Below are 12,211 nucleotides of genomic sequence, written 5' to 3'. Positions count from 1 at the left end.
ATGTGATGTGAGCTGATTGGCATTTAAGCTAATTTCCCTCCACACAAGCAAACAAGCCATCTAAAACCTGACCTATATGGCAAAGTTTAGCTAACTCCCCAATGAGCTTAGTTCAAATAAACAAAGTGTGAAGGAGCTTTGTCACAACCTCAAGCTCAATGTTTACAGCCATACTTGTCTAAAGGCCAACCACCTGAGATGAAAGTGTTTATTTGCTCTGTAGGAACAAATACTTTGGGTCAAGTTTGGCATTAACTCCATTCATGTTCACATGTGAATTCAACAGTTAAACAATTTAGCTTTCCCTCCTTAACCAGGTCAAAGTTGGTCAAGTACTTGACGAGGGCTGATGTTGTTCCAGCTTACTTATACATGTGAAGTGAGCTGATTGGCATTTAAGCTAATTTCCCTCCACACAAGCGAACAAGACATCTAAAACCTGACCTATATGGCAAAGTTTAGCTAACTCCCCAATTGTAACAATCAAGTTTTCTGTGACCACATCTCCTAATGAAGGCATCAGACTTCAGATCAGAAATGTTCATGTTTCAGTCTCTGTGTTGGAAACCTTCAGCCTGATTTCTGTATACATGGCCGAATGTGGAACACCATGGCTATCACACCTTGTTGACATTTAAAAAGTTGTTTATTTTTGTACATTTGATTCAGTTTTTTCAACTGTATAACATATGCTAATTGGGACCACGTGGCCTAATGGACAAGGCGTCTGACTTCGGATCAGAAGATTGAGGGTTCGAGTCCCTTCGTGGTTAGAAACGAGAGCTTAGTTCAAATAAACAAGGTGTGAAGGAGCTTTGTCACAACCTCAAGCTCAATGTTTACAGCCACACTTGTCTAAAGGCCAACCACCTGAGATGAAAGTGTTTATTTGCTCTGTAGGAACAAATACTTTGGGTCAAGTTTGGCATTAACTCCATTCATGTTCACATGTGAATTCAACAGTAAAACAATTTAGTTTTCCCTCCTTTACCAGGTCAAAGTTGGGATGTGATCACATCTTACTGACATTTAAAAATTATTTTTCGTACATTCGGATTCAGTTTATTTCTGGAAAGAATTTCGATGGAAAATTCTACAAAACAAGGCCGGTTAGCTCAGATGGTCAGAGCGTGGTGCTAATAACGCCAAGGTCATGGGTTCAATCCCCATACTGGCCAGAAACTTGAAGTCAACACAGACAAGTACTTGACGAGGGCTGATGTTCTTCCAGCTTACTTATACATGTGATGTGAGCTGATTGGCATTTAAGCTAATTTCCCTCCACACAAGCGAACAAGCCATCTAAAACCTGACCTATATGGCAAAGTTTAGCTAACTCCCCAATGAGCTTAGTTCAAATAAACAAAGTGTGAAGGAGCTTTGTCACAACCTCAAGCTCAATGTTTACAGCCACACTTGTCTAAAGGCCAACCACCTGAGATGAAAGTGTTTATTTGCTCTGTAGGAACAAATACATTCGGATTCAGTTTATTTCTGGAAAGAATTTCGATGGAAAATTCTACAAAACAAGGCCGGTTAGCTCAGATGGTCAGAGCGTGGTGCTAATAATTCTGATTCAGTTTAATTCTGGAAAGAATTTTGATGGAAAATTCTACAAAAACAGGCCGGTTAGCTCAGATGGTCAGAGCGTGGTGCTAATAACGCCAAGGTCATGGGTTCAATCCCCATACTGGCCAGAAACTTGAAGTCAATACGGACAAGTACTTGACGAGGGCTGATGTTCTTCCAGCTTACTTATACATGTGATGTGAGCTGATTGGAATTTAAGCTAATTTCCCTCCACACAAGCGAACAAGCCATCTAAAACCTGACCTATATGGCAAAGTTTAGCTAACTCCCCAATGAGCTTAGTTCAAATAAACAAGGTGTGAAGGAGCTTTGTCACAACCTCAAGCTCAATGTTTACAGCCACACTTGTCTAAAGGCCAACCACCTGAGATGAAAGTGTTTATTTGCTCTGTAGGAACAAATACTTTGGGTCAAGTTTGGCATTAACTCCATTCATGTTCACATGTGAATTCAACAGTTAAACAATTTAGCTTTCCCTCCTTAACCAGGTCAAAGTTGGTCAAGTACTTGACGAGGGCTGATGTTGTTCCAGCTTACTTATACATGTGAAGTGAGCTGATTGGCATTTAAGCTAATTTCCCTCCACACAAGCGAACAAGACATCTAAAACCTGACCTATATGGCAAAGTTTAGCTAACTCCCCAATTGTAACAATCAAGTTTTCTGTGACCACATCTCCTAATGAAGGCATCAGACTTCAGATCAGAAATGTTCATGTTTCAGTCTCTGTGTTGGAAACCTTCAGCCTGATTTCTGTATACATGGCCGAATGTGGAAGACCATGGCTATCACACCTTGTTGACATTTAAAAAGTTGTTTATTTTTGTACATTTGATTCAGTTTTTTCAACTGTATAACATATGCTAATTGGGACCACGTGGCCTAATGGACAAGGCGTCTGACTTCGGATCAGAAGATTGAGGGTTCGAGTCCCTTCGTGGTTAGAAACGAGAGCTTAGTTCAAATAAACAAGGTGTGAAGGAGCTTTGTCACAACGTCAAGCTCAATGTTTACAGCCACACTTGTCTAAAGGCCAACCACCTGAGATGAAAGTGTTTATTTGCTCTGTAGGAACAAATACTTTGGGTCAAGTTTGGCATTAACTCCATTCATGTTCACATGTGAATTCAACAGTAAAACAATTTAGTTTTCCCTCCTTTACCAGGTCAAAGTTGGGATGTGATCACATCTTACTGACATTTAAAAATTATTTTTCGTACATTCGGATTCAGTTTATTTCTGGAAAGAATTTCGATGGAAAATTCTACAAAACAAGGCCGGTTAGCTCAGATGGTCAGAGCGTGGTGCTAATAACGCCAAGGGCATGGGTTCAATCCCCATACTGGCCAGAAACTTGAAGTCAACACAGACAAGTACTTGACGAGGGCTGATGTTCTTCCAGCTTACTTATACATGTGATGTGAGCTGATTGGCATTTAAGCTAATTTCCCTCCACACAAGCGAACAAGCCATCTAAAACCTGACCTATATGGCAAAGTTTAGCTAACTCCCCAATGAGCTTAGTTCAAATAAACAAAGTGTGAAGGAGCTTTGTCACAACCTCAAGCTCAATGTTTACAGCCACACTTGTCTAAAGGCCAACCACCTGAGATGAAAGTGTTTATTTGCTCTGTAGGAACAAATACTTTGGGTCAAGTTTGGCATTAACTCCATTCATGTTCACATGTGAATTCAACAGTTAAACAATTTAGCTTTCCCTCCTTAACCAGGTCAAAGTTGGTCAAGTACTTGACGAGGGCTGATGTTGTTCCAGCTTACTTATACATGTGAAGTGAGCTGATTGGCATTTAAGCTAATTTCCCTCCACACAAGCGAACAAGACATCTAAAACCTGACCTATATGGCAAAGTTTAGCTAACTCCCCAATTGTAACAATCAAGTTTTCTGTGACCACATCTCCTAATGAAGGCATCAGACTTCAGATCAGAAATGTTCATGTTTCAGTCTCTGTGTTGGAAACCTTCAGCCTGATTTCTGTATACATGGCCGAATGTGGAAGACCATGGCTATCACACCTTGTTGACATTTAAAAAGTTGTTTATTTTTGTACATTTGATTCAGTTTTTTCAACTGTATAACATATGCTAATTGGGACCACGTGGCCTAATGGACAAGGCGTCTGACTTCGGATCAGAAGATTGAGGGTTCGAGTCCCTTCATGGTTAGAAACGAGAGCTTAGTTCAAATAAACAAGGTGTGAAGGAGCTTTGTCACAACCTCAAGCTCAATGTTTACAGCCACACTTGTCTAAAGGCCAACCACCTGAGATGAAAGTGTTTATTTGCTCTGTAGGAACAAATACTTTGGGTCAAGTTTGGCATTAACTCCATTCATGTTCACATGTGAATTCAACAGTAAAACAATTTAGTTTTCCCTCCTTTACCAGGTCAAAGTTGGGATGTGATCACATCTTACTGACATTTAAAAATTATTTTTCGTACATTCGGATTCAGTTTATTTCTGGAAAGAATTTCGATGGAAAATTCTACAAAACAAGGCGGGTTAGCTCAGATGGTCAGAGCGTGGTGCTAATAACGCCAAGGGCATGGGTTCAATCCCCATACTGGCCAGAAACTTGAAGTCAACACAGACAAGTACTTGACGAGGGCTGATGTTCTTCCAGCTTACTTATACATGTGATGTGAGCTGATTGGCATTTAAGCTAATTTCCCTCCACACAAGCGAACAAGCCATCTAAAACCTGACCTATATGGCAAAGTTTAGCTAACTCCCCAATGAGCTTAGTTCAAATAAACAAAGTGTGAAGGAGCTTTGTCACAACCTCAAGCTCAATGTTTACAGCCACACTTGTCTAAAGGCCAACCACCTGAGATGAAAGTGTTTATTTGCTCTGTAGGAACAAATACTTTGGGTCAAGTTTGGCATTAACTCCATTCATGTTCACATGTGAATTCAACAGTTAAACAATTTAGCTTTCCCTCCTTAACCAGGTCAAAGTTGGTCAAGTACTTGACGAGGGCTGATGTTGTTCCAGCTTACTTATACATGTGAAGTGAGCTGATTGGCATTTAAGCTAATTTCCCTCCACACAAGCGAACAAGACATCTAAAACCTGACCTATATGGCAAAGTTTAGCTAACTCCCCAATTGTAACAATCAAGTTTTCTGTGACCACATCTCCTAATGAAGGCATCAGACTTCAGATCAGAAATGTTCATGTTTCAGTCTCTGTGTTGGAAACCTTCAGCCTGATTTCTGTATACATGGCCGAATGTGGAAGACCATGGCTATCACACCTTGTTGACATTTAAAAAGTTGTTTATTTTTGTACATTTGATTCAGTTTTTTCAACTGTATAACATATGCTAATTGGGACCACGTGGCCTAATGGACAAGGCGTCTGACTTCGGATCAGAAGATTGAGGGTTCGAGTCCCTTCATGGTTAGAAACGAGAGCTTAGTTCAAATAAACAAGGTGTGAAGGAGCTTTGTCACAACCTCAAGCTCAATGTTTACAGCCACACTTGTCTAAAGGCCAACCACCTGAGATGAAAGTGTTTATTTGCTCTGTAGGAACAAATACTTTGGGTCAAGTTTGGCATTAACTCCATTCATGTTCACATGTGAATTCAACAGTAAAACAATTTAGTTTTCCCTCCTTTACCAGGTCAAAGTTGGGATGTGATCACATCTTACTGACATTTAAAAATTATTTTTCGTACATTCGGATTCAGTTTATTTCTGGAAAGAATTTCGATGGAAAATTCTACAAAACAAGGCCGGTTAGCTCTGATGGTCAGAGCGTGGTGCTAATAATTCAGATTCAGTTTAATTCTGGAAAGAATTTTGATGGAAAATTCTACAAAAGCAGGCAGGTTAGCTCAGATGGTCAGAGTGTGGTGCTAATAACGCCAAGGTCATGGGTTCAATCCCCATATGGCAAAGCACTAATAGCTCTTATTGCACTATACCTTGATTGTTTGCTTTTACTCTTCCTGTAAGTCGCTTTGGATAAAAGCGTCTGCTAAGAAAAAAAAAAAAAAAAAGAAAAAAAAGTTTAGCTAACTCCCCAATTGTAACAATCAAGTTTCTGCGATCACAAATTATTTTTCGTACATTCAGATTCAGTTTAATTCTGGAAAGAATTTTGATAGAAAATTCTACAAGAACAGGCCGGTTAGCTCAGATGGTCAGAGCGTGGTGCTAATAATGCCAAGGTCATGGGATCAATCCCCATACTGGCCTGAAACTTGAAGTCAAGACAGACAAGTACTTGAGAAGGGCAGATGTTCTTCCAGCTTACTTATACATGTGATGTGAGCTGATTGGAATTTAAACTAATTTCCCTCTACACAAGCGAACAAGCCATCTAAAACCTGACCTATATGGCAAAGTTGAGCTAACTCCCCAATGAGCTTTGTTCAAATAAACAAGGTGTGAAGGAGCTTTGTCACAACCTCAAGCTCAATGTTTACAGCCACACTTGTCTAAAGGCCAACCACCTGAGATGAAAGTGTTTATTTGCTCTGTAGGAACAAATACATTCGGATTCAGTTTATTTCTGGAAAGAATTTCGATGGAAAATTCTACAAAACAAGGTCGGTTAGCTCAGATGGTCAGAGCGTGGTGCTAATAATTCAGATTCAGTTTAATTCTGGAAAGAATTTTGATGGAAAATTCTACAAAAACAGGCCGGTTAGCTCAGATGGTCAGAGCGTGGTGCTAATAACGCCAAGGTCATGGGTTCAATCCCCATACTGGCCAGAAACTTGAAGTCAATACGGACAAGTACTTGACGAGGGCTGATGTTCTTCCAGCTTACTTATACATGTGATGTGAGCTGATTGGAATTTAAGCTAATTTCCCTCCACACAAGCGAACAAGCCATCTAAAACCTGACCTATATGGCAAAGTTTAGCTAACTCCGCAATGAGCTTAGTTCAAATAAACAAGGTGTGAAGGAGCTTTGTCACAACCTCAAGCTCAATGTTTACAGCCACACTTTTCTAAAGGCCAACCACCAGAGATGAAAGTGTTTATTTGCTCTGTAGGAACAAATACTTTGGGTCAAGTTTGGCATTAACTCCATTCATGTCCACATGTGAATTCAACAGTAAAACAATTTAGTTTTCCCTCCTTTACCAGGTCAAAGTTGGGATGTGATCACATCTTACTGACATTTAAAAATTATTTTTCGTACATTCGGATTCAGTTTATTTCTGGAAAGAATTTCGATGGAAAATTCTACAAAACAAGGCCGGTTAGCTCATATGGTCAGAGCGTGGTGCTAATAACGCCAAGGTCATGGGTTCAATCCCCATACTGGCCAGAAACTTGATGTCAACACAGACAAGTACTTGACGAGGGCTGATGTTCTTCCAGCTTACTTATACATGTGATGTGAGCTGATTGGCATTTAAGCTAATTTCCCTCCACACAAGCGAACAAGCCATCTAAAACCTGACCTATATGGCAAAGTTTAGCTAACTCCCCAATGAGCTTAGTTCAAATAAACAAAGTGTGAAGGAGCTTTGTCACAACCTCAAGCTCAATGTTTACAGCCACACTTGTCTAAAGGCCAACCACCTGAGATGAAAGTGTTTATTTGCTCTGTAGGAACAAATACTTTGGGTCAAGTTTGGCATTAACTCCATTCATGTTCACATGTGAATTCAACAGTTAAACAATTTAGCTTTCCCTCCTTAACCAGGTCAAAGTTGGTCAAGTACTTGACGAGGGCTGATGTTGTTCCAGCTTACTTATACATGTGAAGTGAGCTGATTGGCATTTAAGCTAATTTCCCTCCACACAAGCGAACAAGACATCTAAAACCTGACCTATATGGCAAAGTTTAGCTAACTCCCCAATTGTAACAATCAAGTTTTCTGTGACCACATCTCCTAATGAAGGCATCAGACTTCAGATCAGAAATGTTCATGTTTCAGTCTCTGAGTTCAACAGTGAAACAATTTAGCTTTCCGTCCTTAACCAGGTCAAAGTTGGGATGTGATCACATCTTACTGACATTTAAAAATTATTTTTTGTACATTCGGATTCAGTTTATTTCTGGAAAGAATTTCGATGGAAAATTCTACAAAACAAGGCCGGTTAGCTCAGATGGTCAGAGCGTGGTGCTAATAACGCCAAGGTCATGGGTTCAATCCCCATACTGGCCAGAAACTTGAAGTCAACACAGACAAGTGCTTGACGAGGGCTGATGTTCTTCCAGCTTACTTATACATGTGATGTGAGCTGATTGGCATTTAAGCTAATTTCCCTCCACACAAGCGAACAAGCCATCTAAAACCTGACCTATATGGCAAAGTTTAGCTAACTCCCCAATGAGCTTCGTTCAAATAAACAAGGTGTGAAGGAGCTTTGTCACAACCTCAAGCTCAATGTTTACAGCCACACTTGTCTAAAGGCCAACCACCTGAGATGAAAGTGTTTATTTGCTCTGTTGAAACAAATACTTTGGGTCAAGTTTGTCATTAACTCCATTCATGTTCACATGTGAATTCAACAGTTAAACAATTTAGCTTTCCCTCCTTAACCAGGTCTAAGTTGGTCAAGTACTTGACGAGGGCTGATGTTGTTCCAGCTTACTTATACATGTGAAGTGAGCTGATTGGCATTTAAGCTAATTTCCCTCCACACAAGCGAACAAGACATCTAAAACCTGACCTATATGGCAAAGTTTAGCTAACTCCCCAATTGTAACAATCAAGTTTTCTGTGACCACATCTCCTAATGAAGGCATCAGACTTCAGATCAGAAATGTTCATGTTTCAGTCTCTGTGTTGGAAACCTTCAGCCTGATTTCTGTATACATGGCCGAATGTGGAAGACCATGGCTATCACACCTTGTTGACATTTAAAAACTTGTTTATTTTTGTACATTTGATTCAGTTTTTTCAACTGTATAACATATGCTAATTGGGACCACGTGGCCTCATGGACAAGGCGTCTGACTTCGGATCAGAAGATTGAGGGTTCGAGTCCCTTCGTGGTTAAAAACGAGAGCTTAGTTCAAATAAACAAGGTGTGAAGGAGCTTTGTCACAACGTCAAGCTCAATGTTTACAGCCACACTTGTCTAAAGGCCAACCACCTGAGATGAAAGTGTTTATTTGCTCTGTAGGAACAAATACTTTGGGTCAAGTTTGTCATTAACTCCATTCATGTTCACATGTGAATTCAACAGTTAAACAATTTAGCTTTCCCTCCTTAACCAGGTCTAAGTTGGTCAAGTACTTGACGAGGGCTGATGTTGTTCCAGCTTACTTATACATGTGAAGTGAGCTGATTGGCATTTAAGCTAATTTCCCTCCACACAAGCGAACAAGACATCTAAAACCTGACCTATATGGCAAAGTTTAGCTAACTCCCCAATTGTAACAATCAAGTTTTCTGTGACCACATCTCCTAATGAAGGCATCAGACTTCAGATCAGAAATGTTCATGTTTCAGTCTCTGTGTTGGAAACCTTCAGCCTGATTTCTGTATACATGGCCGAATGTGGAAGACCATGGCTATCACACCTTGTTGACATTTAAAAAGTTGTTTATTTTTGTACATTTGATTCAGTTTTTTCAACTGTATAACATATGCTAATTGGGACCACGTGGCCTCATGGACAAGGCGTCTGACTTCGGATCAGAAGATTGAGGGTTCGAGTCCCTTCGTGGTTAGAAACGAGAGCTTAGTTCAAATAAACAAGGTGTGAAGGAGCTTTGTCACAACGTCAAGCTCAATGTTTACAGCCACACTTGTCTAAAGGCCAACCACCTGAGATGAAAGTGTTTATTTGCTCTGTAGGAACAAATACTTTGGGTCAAGTTTGGCATTAACTCCATTCATGTTCACATGTGAATTCAACAGTAAAACAATTTAGTTTTCCCTCCTTTACCAGGTCAAAGTTGGGATGTGATCACATCTTACTGACATTTAAAAATTATTTTTCGTACATTCGGATTCAGTTTATTTCTGGAAAGAATTTCGATGGAAAATTCTACAAAACAAGGCCGGTTAGCTCAGATGGTCAGAGCGTGGTGCTAATAACGCCAAGGTCATGGGTTCAATCCCCATACTGGCCAGAAACTTGAAGTCAACACAGACAAGTACTTGACGAGGGCTGATGTTCTTCCAGCTTACTTATACATGTGATGTGAGCTGATTGGCATTTAAGCTAATTTCCCTCCACACAAGCGAACAAGCCATCTAAAACCTGACCTATATGGCAAAGTTTAGCTAACTCCCCAATGAGCTTAGTTCAAATAAACAAAGTGTGAAGGAGCTTTGTCACAACCTCAAGCTCAATGTTTACAGCCACACTTGTCTAAAGGCCAACCACCTGAGATGAAAGTGTTTATTTGCTCTGTAGGAACAAATACTTTGGGTCAAGTTTGGCATTAACTCCATTCATGTTCACATGTGAATTCAACAGTTAAACAATTTAGCTTTCCCTCCTTAACCAGGTCAAAGTTGGTCAAGTACTTGACGAGGGCTGATGTTGTTCCAGCTTACTTATACATGTGAAGTGAGCTGATTGGCATTTAAGCTAATTTCCCTCCACACAAGCGAACAAGACATCTAAAACCTGACCTATATGGCAAAGTTTAGCTAACTCCCCAATTGTAACAATCAAGTTTTCTGTGACCACATCTCCTAATGAAGGCATCAGACTTCAGATCAGAAATGTTCATGTTTCAGTCTCTGTGTTGGAAACCTTCAGCCTGATTTCTGTATACATGGCCGAATGTGGAAGACCATGGCTATCACACCTTGTTGACATTTAAAAAGTTGTTTATTTTTGTACATTTGATTCAGTTTTTTCAACTGTATAACATATGCTAATTGGGACCACGTGGCCTAATGGACAAGGCATCTGACTTCGGATCAGAAGATTGAGGGTTCGAGTCCCCTGTGGTTAGAAACGAGAGCTTAGTTCAAATAAACAAGGTGTGAAGGAGCTTTGTCACAACCTCAAGCTCAATGTTTACAGCCACACTTGTCTAAAGGCCAACCACCTGAGATGAAAGTGTTTATTTGCTCTGTAGGAACAAATACTTTGGGTCAAGTTTGGCATTAACTCCATTCATGTTCACATGTGAATTCAACAGTAAAACAATTTAGTTTTCCCTCCTTTACCAGGTCAAAGTTGGGATGTGATCACATCTTACTGACATTTAAAAATTATTTTTCGTACATTCGGATTCAGTTTATTTCTGGAAAGAATTTCGATGGAAAATTCTACAAAACAAGGCCGGTTAGCTCAGATGGTCAGAGCGTGGTGCTAATAACGCCAAGGTCATGGGTTCAATCCCCATACTGGCCAGAAACTTGAAGTCAACACAGACAAGTACTTGACGAGGGCTGATGTTCTTCCAGCTTACTTATACATGTGATGTGAGCTGATTGGCATTTAAGCTAATTTCCCTCCACACAAGCGAACAAGCCATCTAAAATCTGACCTATATGGCAAAGTTTAGCTAACTCCCCAATGAGCTTAGTTCAAATAAACAAAGTGTGAAGGAGCTTTGTCACAACCTCAAGCTCAATGTTTACAGCCACACTTGTCTAAAGGCCAACCACCTGAGATGAAAGTGTTTATTTGCTCTGTAGGAACAAATACTTTGGGTCAAGTTTGGCATTAACTCCATTCATGTTCACATGTGAATTCAACAGTTAAACAATTTAGCTTTCCCTCCTTAACCAGGTCAAAGTTGGTCAAGTACTTGACGAGGGCTGATGTTGTTCCAGCTTACTTATACATGTGAAGTGAGCTGATTGGCATTTAAGCTAATTTCCCTCCACACAAGCGAACAAGACATCTAAAACCTGACCTATGTGGCAAAGTTTAGCTAACTCCCCAATTGTAACAATCAAGTTTTCTGTGACCACATCTCCTAATGAAGGCATCAGACTTCAGATCAGAAATGTTCATGTTTCAGTCTCTGTGTTGGAAACCTTCAGCCTGATTTCTGTATACATGGCCGAATGTGGAAGACCATGGCTATCACACCTTGTTGACATTTAAAAAGTTGTTTATTTTTGTACATTTGATTCAGTTTTTTCAACTGTATAACATATGCTAATTGGGACCAAGTGGCCTAATGGACAAGGCGTCTGACTTCGGATCAGAAGATTGAGGGTTCGAGTCCCTTCGTGGTTAGAAACGAGAGCTTAGTTCAAATAAACAAGGTGTGAAGGAGCTTTGTCACAACCTCAAGCTCAATGTTTACAGCCACACTTGTCTAAAGGCCAACCACCTGAGATGAAAGTGTTTATTTGCTCTGTAGGAACAAATACTTTGGGTCAAGTTTGGCATTAACTCCATTCATGTTCACATGTGAATTCAACAGTAAAACAATTTAGTTTTCCCTCCTTTACCAAGTCAAAGTTGGGATGTGATCACATCTTACTGACATTTAAAAATTATTTTTCGTACATTCGGATTCAGTTTATTTCTGGAAAGAATTTCGATGGAAAATTCTACAAAACAAGGCCGGTTAGCTCAGATGGTCAGAGAGTGGTGCTAATAACGCCAAGGTCATGGGTTCAATCCCCATACTGGCCAGAAACTTGAAGTCAACACAGACAAGTACTTGACGAGGGCTGATGTTGTTCCAGCTTAATTA

At 40.0% G+C, this 12,211-nt stretch overlaps 19 non-coding genes across 19 annotated transcripts; all 19 read left to right on the top strand.

Annotated features, from left to right (window-relative positions):
- The first annotated feature begins 700 nt into the window (after window positions 1–700).
- trnar-ucg (transfer RNA arginine (anticodon UCG)) lies at window positions 701–773 on the top strand. Its single transcript has one exon. It is a non-coding gene; the product is annotated as a tRNA-Arg (tRNA).
- A 331-nt stretch (window positions 774–1,104) lies between these two features.
- On the top strand, window positions 1,105–1,178 carry trnai-aau (transfer RNA isoleucine (anticodon AAU)). Its single transcript has one exon. It is a non-coding gene; the product is annotated as a tRNA-Ile (tRNA).
- A 445-nt stretch (window positions 1,179–1,623) lies between these two features.
- On the top strand, window positions 1,624–1,697 carry trnai-aau (transfer RNA isoleucine (anticodon AAU)). The gene has a single exon. It is a non-coding gene; the product is annotated as a tRNA-Ile (tRNA).
- Window positions 1,698–2,461: 764 nt separating this feature from the next.
- trnar-ucg (transfer RNA arginine (anticodon UCG)) lies at window positions 2,462–2,534 on the top strand. The gene has a single exon. It is a non-coding gene; the product is annotated as a tRNA-Arg (tRNA).
- Window positions 2,535–2,865: 331 nt separating this feature from the next.
- On the top strand, window positions 2,866–2,939 carry trnai-aau (transfer RNA isoleucine (anticodon AAU)). Its single transcript has one exon. It is a non-coding gene; the product is annotated as a tRNA-Ile (tRNA).
- A 764-nt stretch (window positions 2,940–3,703) lies between these two features.
- On the top strand, window positions 3,704–3,776 carry trnar-ucg (transfer RNA arginine (anticodon UCG)). The gene has a single exon. It is a non-coding gene; the product is annotated as a tRNA-Arg (tRNA).
- A 331-nt stretch (window positions 3,777–4,107) lies between these two features.
- On the top strand, window positions 4,108–4,181 carry trnai-aau (transfer RNA isoleucine (anticodon AAU)). The gene has a single exon. It is a non-coding gene; the product is annotated as a tRNA-Ile (tRNA).
- Window positions 4,182–4,945: 764 nt separating this feature from the next.
- Window positions 4,946–5,018, top strand: trnar-ucg (transfer RNA arginine (anticodon UCG)). Its single transcript has one exon. It is a non-coding gene; the product is annotated as a tRNA-Arg (tRNA).
- A 424-nt stretch (window positions 5,019–5,442) lies between these two features.
- Window positions 5,443–5,514, top strand: trnai-aau (transfer RNA isoleucine (anticodon AAU)). The gene has a single exon. It is a non-coding gene; the product is annotated as a tRNA-Ile (tRNA).
- Window positions 5,515–5,743: 229 nt separating this feature from the next.
- Window positions 5,744–5,817, top strand: trnai-aau (transfer RNA isoleucine (anticodon AAU)). The gene has a single exon. It is a non-coding gene; the product is annotated as a tRNA-Ile (tRNA).
- Window positions 5,818–6,262: 445 nt separating this feature from the next.
- On the top strand, window positions 6,263–6,336 carry trnai-aau (transfer RNA isoleucine (anticodon AAU)). The gene has a single exon. It is a non-coding gene; the product is annotated as a tRNA-Ile (tRNA).
- Window positions 6,337–6,827: 491 nt separating this feature from the next.
- On the top strand, window positions 6,828–6,901 carry trnai-aau (transfer RNA isoleucine (anticodon AAU)). Its single transcript has one exon. It is a non-coding gene; the product is annotated as a tRNA-Ile (tRNA).
- A 773-nt stretch (window positions 6,902–7,674) lies between these two features.
- trnai-aau (transfer RNA isoleucine (anticodon AAU)) lies at window positions 7,675–7,748 on the top strand. Its single transcript has one exon. It is a non-coding gene; the product is annotated as a tRNA-Ile (tRNA).
- A 764-nt stretch (window positions 7,749–8,512) lies between these two features.
- On the top strand, window positions 8,513–8,585 carry trnar-ucg (transfer RNA arginine (anticodon UCG)). Its single transcript has one exon. It is a non-coding gene; the product is annotated as a tRNA-Arg (tRNA).
- A 604-nt stretch (window positions 8,586–9,189) lies between these two features.
- trnar-ucg (transfer RNA arginine (anticodon UCG)) lies at window positions 9,190–9,262 on the top strand. Its single transcript has one exon. It is a non-coding gene; the product is annotated as a tRNA-Arg (tRNA).
- Window positions 9,263–9,593: 331 nt separating this feature from the next.
- trnai-aau (transfer RNA isoleucine (anticodon AAU)) lies at window positions 9,594–9,667 on the top strand. The gene has a single exon. It is a non-coding gene; the product is annotated as a tRNA-Ile (tRNA).
- A 1,167-nt stretch (window positions 9,668–10,834) lies between these two features.
- On the top strand, window positions 10,835–10,908 carry trnai-aau (transfer RNA isoleucine (anticodon AAU)). The gene has a single exon. It is a non-coding gene; the product is annotated as a tRNA-Ile (tRNA).
- Window positions 10,909–11,672: 764 nt separating this feature from the next.
- trnar-ucg (transfer RNA arginine (anticodon UCG)) lies at window positions 11,673–11,745 on the top strand. The gene has a single exon. It is a non-coding gene; the product is annotated as a tRNA-Arg (tRNA).
- A 331-nt stretch (window positions 11,746–12,076) lies between these two features.
- Window positions 12,077–12,150, top strand: trnai-aau (transfer RNA isoleucine (anticodon AAU)). The gene has a single exon. It is a non-coding gene; the product is annotated as a tRNA-Ile (tRNA).
- Window positions 12,151–12,211: the final 61 nt, after the last annotated feature.

This window comes from Centropristis striata, chromosome 16 (genome assembly GCF_030273125.1).
Source record: "Centropristis striata isolate RG_2023a ecotype Rhode Island chromosome 16, C.striata_1.0, whole genome shotgun sequence".
NCBI classification, from domain to species: domain Eukaryota; kingdom Metazoa; phylum Chordata; class Actinopteri; order Perciformes; family Serranidae; genus Centropristis; species Centropristis striata.
Note: the sequence above shows the minus strand (reverse complement) of the source record. Positions and strands in the feature narration are given on the sequence as shown.